The sequence below is a fragment of the Neoarius graeffei genome, chromosome 2 (assembly GCF_027579695.1).
Source record: "Neoarius graeffei isolate fNeoGra1 chromosome 2, fNeoGra1.pri, whole genome shotgun sequence".
Classification (NCBI taxonomy): Eukaryota; Metazoa; Chordata; class Actinopteri; order Siluriformes; family Ariidae; genus Neoarius; species Neoarius graeffei.
The window spans coordinates 12,954,404-12,960,720 of record NC_083570.1 but is presented as its reverse complement, the minus strand read 5'-3'; the positions used below and the strand labels follow the sequence as shown (position 1 = coordinate 12,960,720).

Below are 6,317 nucleotides of genomic sequence, written 5' to 3'. Positions count from 1 at the left end.
GTTGATAACTGTGGACAAAGGTGTCGATAATTGTGGAACAGTGTCATGTGATCTGATGCGCTAATTAATCAGGAATCAACTAATTTTTTTTGTCCAGTGGAAATTTGAGTAATTTTTCATGCACAATTTACGTATTGAAAGTCTTTTCTTCTTTTGCAACGGCCAAAACATCGTTAAGGTGTCGATAATTGTAGCCGCCGCTCTATGCATCGTATTTGTGTAAAATCCTGGAATATTCCATGTAACAGATACATATCGAGATATGATCCAAGATATTTTTTCACTGCCCCATAGTGGCAGGTAACTACAGTTTCTAGAACCCATTACCAAGGAGGACAGACATCATCTTTTTATTCATGTGGATCTTAAAATATCTCGGATTGTGTAAAGTTTGTTGTTGTGATTGTATTCTGGAGAGGCGATGCCCTAAAGACATAAAAAAGAACAGACATGAAGACATGGGGATGATCCTGAAAATTCCTGGAAAGCTTTATTTTGGTCTCCCTCTTCCTGAAAAAACAAACCAGATTTCTCTGAGGACTAAAACAGGTTATTAGTAATGAAATATTTCTGAGTGAAACATCCACATTTTAAGGGTTTATTAGAGTCAGTAAACATTTTAACCAATGCATTATTACCAAATTACAAATTATTATATTTACAAACATAAAACCCAATAAATACAGACTTCAGAGAAAGTTCAGGCATTTTGCTGCACTAATTTCAGAAATCAGTAGAGATTTTATATTTTATTGGCCGTACATTCAGATCTTACAATTTCATTTCCTTTATATCTGTAACTGATGATTCTAGACTGAGGCTAAATGCAGAGTTTTAACATTTAGTGTTTTTAATGATTTAATGTTCACAATTTTTTTCACAATTGAGCATCAATAAGGAAATGTACAAGGAGTTTTTTTTTTTTAAATCAAGAAATTAGTGACGATAAAACACCAAAAACTCATTATTTTTTTGGATCGCACAACCTCACAGTTGGTCCTGATTTCCACCAGTCGAGCCTGAACCCAGCGTATAGAGATTGAGTGAATGTGGTGTGGACTCTGTGGAGGAGCTTCATCGTGTCAGAGACGCTGTAGAAGGACAGAGTTCCTGCACTGTGATCTACATACACTCCTATTCTGGAGGGGGATGGAACCCTGAGATCAGTCTCAATGTTGTTGTGATAGAAAGAGAGAGAAGAAAAAGAAGAACACTCCAGACTCCAGGACTGATCGTTGCGTCCAAACCAACACTCATTACCCCTTCCTTTTTTTCTGATGTCTTTATATGACACTGATATTTCCACATATCCCTTACCGCTCCACTCCACCTCCCAGTAACAGCGTCCACACACTCTCTCCTTACACAACACCTGCCACCTGGAATCAAATCTCTCTGGATGATCAGAGTACGGCTGCTCTCTCTCACTGTACGCCACCACTCTGTTCTTCTCAGACAGAATGAGGTGATAATTTACTGTGTTTGGATCCAGAGTCAGATCACAGAAATCTAAACACATGAGAAATGTGAACATGTTAGATATTAATTACAGCATAGATTTATGTGGAGTGTGTGTGTTCTAGAAGTGTATGTGTGTTTGTGCATGCTGTAGACGTGTGTGTTTGTGTGCGCATGTTGGAGACGCGTGTGTGTGTTTGTGCATGTGTAGACATGTGTGCGTGTTGGTGCATGTTGTAGATGCGTGTGTGTTTGTTCATGTTGTAGACGTGTGTGTGTGTTTGTGAATGTTGTAGACGCGTGTGTGTGTTTGTGCATGTTGTAGACGCGTGTGTGTTTGCGCATGTTGTAGACATGTGTCTGTTTGTGCACGTTGTAGACGGGTGTGTGTGTTTGTGCATGTTGTAGACAGGTGTGTGTGTTTGTGCATGTTGTAGACGCGTGTGTGTTTGTGCATGTTGTAGACGTGTGTGTGTGCATGTTGTAGACGCGTGTGTGCGTGCATGTTGTAGACGTGTGTGTGTGCATGTTGTAGACGCGTGTGTGCGTGCATGTTGTAGACGCGTGTGCGTGCATGTTGTAGACGTGTGTGTGTATGCATGTTGTAGACGCGTGTGTGCGTGCATGTTGTAGATGCGTGTGTGCATGCATGTTGTAGACGCGTGTGCATGCATGTTGTAGATGCGTGTGTGTGCATGCATGTTGTAGACGCGTGTGCATGCATGTTGTAGATGCGTGTGTGCGTGCATGTTGTAGATGCGTGTGTGCGTGCATGTTGTAGACGCGTGTGTGCGTGCATGTTGTAGACGCGTGTGTGTGCATGCATGTTGTAGACGCGTGTGTGTGTGCATGTTGTAGACGCCTGTGTGTGCATGCTGTAGACGTGTGTGTTTGTGCATGTTTTAGATGCGTGTGTGTTTGTGCATGTTGTAGACTCGTGTGTGTGTTTGTGCATGTTGTAGACGCTTGTGTGTTTGTGCATGTTGTAGACGCTTGTGTGTTTATGCATGTTGTAGACGTGTGTGTGTGCGTGCATGTTGTAGACGCGTGTGTGTTTGTGCATCTGTAGACGTGTGTTTGTGCATGTTTTAGACGCGTGTGTTTGTGCATGTTGTAGATGTGTGTGTGTGTGCATGCTGTCGACGAATGTGTTTGTGCATGTTGTAGACGCATGTGTTTGTGCATGTTGTAGACGCTTGTGTGTTTGTGCATGTTGTAGACGTGTGTGTGCGTGCATGTTGTAGACGTGTGTGTGCGTGCATGTTGTAGACGTGTGTGTGTGTGTGTGTGTGTGTGCATGTTGTAGACGCGTGTGTGTGTTTGTGCATGTTTTAGACGCGTGTGTTTGTGCATGTTGTAGATGTGTGTGTGTGTGCATGCTGTCGACGCGTGTGTTTGTGCATGTTGTAGACGCGTGTGTGCGTGCATGTTGTAGATGTGTGTGTGTGTGTGCATGCTGTCGACGCGTGTGTTTGTGCATGTTGTAGATGCATGTGTGTTTGTGCATGTTGTAGACGCGCGTGTGTGTGTGCATGTTGTAGACGCCTGTGTGTGTGCATGCTGTCGACGCGTGTGTTTGTGCATGTTGTAGACGGGTGTGTGTGTGTTTGTGCATGTTGTACATGCATGTGTGTGTTTATGCATGTTGTACATGCATGTGTGTGTTTGTGCATGTTGTAGACGCGTGTGTATGCGCGTGCATGTTGTAGATGCGTGTGTGTTTGTGCATGTTGTAGACACGTGTGTGTTTGTGCGTGTTGTAGACGCATGTGTTTGTGCATGTTGTAGATGCATGTGTGTGTTTGTGCGTGTTGTAGATGCGTGTGTGTTTGTGCGTGTTGTAGACGCGCGTGTGTTTGTGCATGTTGTAGATGCGCGTCTATTTGTGCATGTTGTAGACGTGTGTGCGTCTGTATGTGTTGTACTGTAGATACATGTGTTTTTGTGAATTTTGTTGGTGTGTGTGTGTGTAGACATGTGTGTGTGTGTGTGTGTGTGTGTGTGTGTGTGTGTGTGTGTTGTAGACGTACATTTCAGAAACTCGTCTCTGCTCTCTGGCTCTGAGAGTAAAATCTGAACGTCTTCAACTGTGGAGACAGAAATAAAATGGTCTGATGGTAAAACCCATAAAATCAGACATTTGTGTAAATCATCACTTGTGTGAAGATCAGAAATGTGTGTAGATCAGAAATTTGTGTAGATCAGACGTCACACTTCAGTCTTGAAGCACCAGAGTGCAGAGTTTCTCAGCTCGAACACAAACTCATTCACATCAGCAGTTCATCATCAAGACTTGAATCAGGTGAGTGTTAAAAACTCTAAACTGTGCAGTGCTTTGGTGCTCAGGAACAAAGACTGACACCTCGACATCACTCTGTCACCGAGCGAGTAAAGACTTCCCTCACTCCAGCAGGAACAGATCCTCTTACCATGTTCAGGGATTTTGATGAGTTCCTCCTGGCAGAATTCCTCGAGTCTCTTTTTCAGATCAGAGAGAGATTTCCTCACTCCATCAAATGAGAGATGTTGATTGACAGTGATGCTGGGTGAGTCCTCACGTCCAGAAGAGACACAGAGAGACTGGAAACTCTACAGAGAGAAAGAAACAAACATCATGAAGTTAAAAAGTGTACCAAAGGAACGAATAACATCAGAGCAAATCAGCAGTGTTTTAGAGAGTGTGTGAGGAACAGTTGGCTCTGTAGATCAGACAGTGAGTGTTACCTGGAGGAAATGGATGTGATCGTGTGTGTGTGAAAGCTGCTCCAGCTCAGTGACTCTCCTCTGAAGATCAGCAATCTCCGACTCCAGTAGCTCCAGGAGTCGTTCAGCTCGACTCAGTTCAGCCTTCTCCTGATCTCTGATCAACTTCGTCACCTCCGAGCACTTTTTCTCCATGGAGCTGATCAGCTCAGTAAAGATCCTCTCACTGTCCTCCACTGCTGTCTGTGCACTGCGCTGTTAGGACACACACACACACACACACACACACACACACACACACACACACACACACACACACACACACAAGATTTAAAGCTCCTCTATCATTCCCTCTCTTACTGGGACTGTAAATGACTCGTTATCCATGTTGTGTGTGTTTCTAGGAGCAGCTCTGTCTCTGCTCACTGCTCACCTTTATAATGTTCACAGCCTGTTTCAGCTCCTGCACCTTCTTCTGCTTCTCCTGGATTTTCTGCTGGGATTTCATCTGCTCCTCCTTTAACTCACTCTGAGGACAAATAAAATCCATTTCACTGTTTATACATGATGAGGTTATGAGCTCAGTGGGTGAATATTACCTGCAGATAAAGGGTTAAAGTTCACTCAGGTTCTACGGAGCACCTTATTAAAGTGTAAAAGGCTGGATGTTGGGGGTTTTAAAGTTCACTGAAGTTAAACACTCAAATGTATTTTAGTATTTCAGGACTATGAGTGAGAACCACTGGGTCACATCACAAATAACAGCAACAACATTTATTCCTTGATGTGTTTTTTATTATGAATAAAACTGAGTCCGTTGACATGATTGTCAGAATATCATGTTGCTTTGCATCAACAACTCCACCATTAACTTAAACTCATTTCAACATTATCATCATTATTACGATAAAAATATCATCCTAAATCTGAGTAAAGCAGGAGGTCGTCCAATCTAATCCCAGAGCCAGAACTGATCAAACTCATCAGTCATTTAAAGACGGAGACCGAAAGATCAAAGAAGTGAAATAAGGTGTGGCTTCTGCTTCGAGTGAAAACCTTCAGCCACTTTAGATTAGAAATGTAAACTGTATGAAATGACTCTGAATAAATTAGACTTGCATTTCTCACCTGTTTTTCACTTCTGTATGCTTTAACTGAGACGGTGTCGTGGCTTTTGTGTTCATCTGTCATACACAGATAACAGATGAAGCTTTGGTCAGTACGACAGTAGAGCTTCAACGCTTCATCATGCTCAGAGCAGATCATCTCTTGTAGATTTCCAGAAGCTTCGACTAACTTGTGCTTTTTCAAAGCAGGAACTTCATAGTGAGGTTTCAGATGATTTTCACAGAAGGAGGCCAGACACATCAGACAGGACTTGACGGCTTTGTGTTTTCTCCCAGTGCAGAAATCACACTCCACATCTCCAGGTCCAGCGTAACAGTGAGCAGGAGAAGCAGCTTGGACTTCAGTCTTCTTCTTCTTCTTCTTCCTCTTCTTCTTCAGTTTCTCCACCACTTCAGCCAGCATATTGTTTCTGCGTAGAACAGGCCTTGGAGTGAAAGTGTCTCTGCACTGAGGACAGCGATAAACTCCGCTCTTCTCATCCTGATCCCAGCAGTCATTAATACACACCTTACAGAAACTGTGACCACAGGGGATCGTCACTGGATCCTTCAGTAGATCCAGACAAACTGAACAGAGGAACTGGTCCTGATCTACTGAAATATTGTCTTCGGACATTTTCCTGAACTCACACAGTGAGAGAGAGAGAGAGACTAAGTTTTGTTTTCTCTGAAATGACAAGTCACTTCCTGCTTTTGTGTGTCTAAGAAAGGGCATGAGAGAGAAAGCGAGGGGGAAAGAATGAGAGAGAGAGAAAGAAGGAGGAGGAGTACAGAGCTCATGTGTGATTGGTGTTTTCCTTCATGACGTGAGTTATGTTGTGGAAATCTCATGCAGTGTAACAGTAAGCAGGAGAAGCAGCTTGGACTTCAGTCTTCTTCTTCTTCTTCAGTTTCTCCACCACTTCATCCAGCATGTTGTTTCTGCGTAGAACAGGCCTTGGAGTGAAAGTGTCTCCGCACTGAGGACAGCAATAAACTCCGCTCTTATCATCCTGATCCCAGCAGTCATTAATGCACACCTTACAGAAA

The 6,317-nt window shown here is 43.2% G+C and overlaps 1 pseudogene; it reads right to left on the bottom strand.

The window, feature by feature from the left end:
• Positions 1-706: 706 nt before the first annotated feature.
• On the bottom strand, positions 707-5,943 carry LOC132881039 (E3 ubiquitin/ISG15 ligase TRIM25-like; annotated as a pseudogene).
• Between the last annotated feature and the right edge of the window lie 374 nt (positions 5,944-6,317).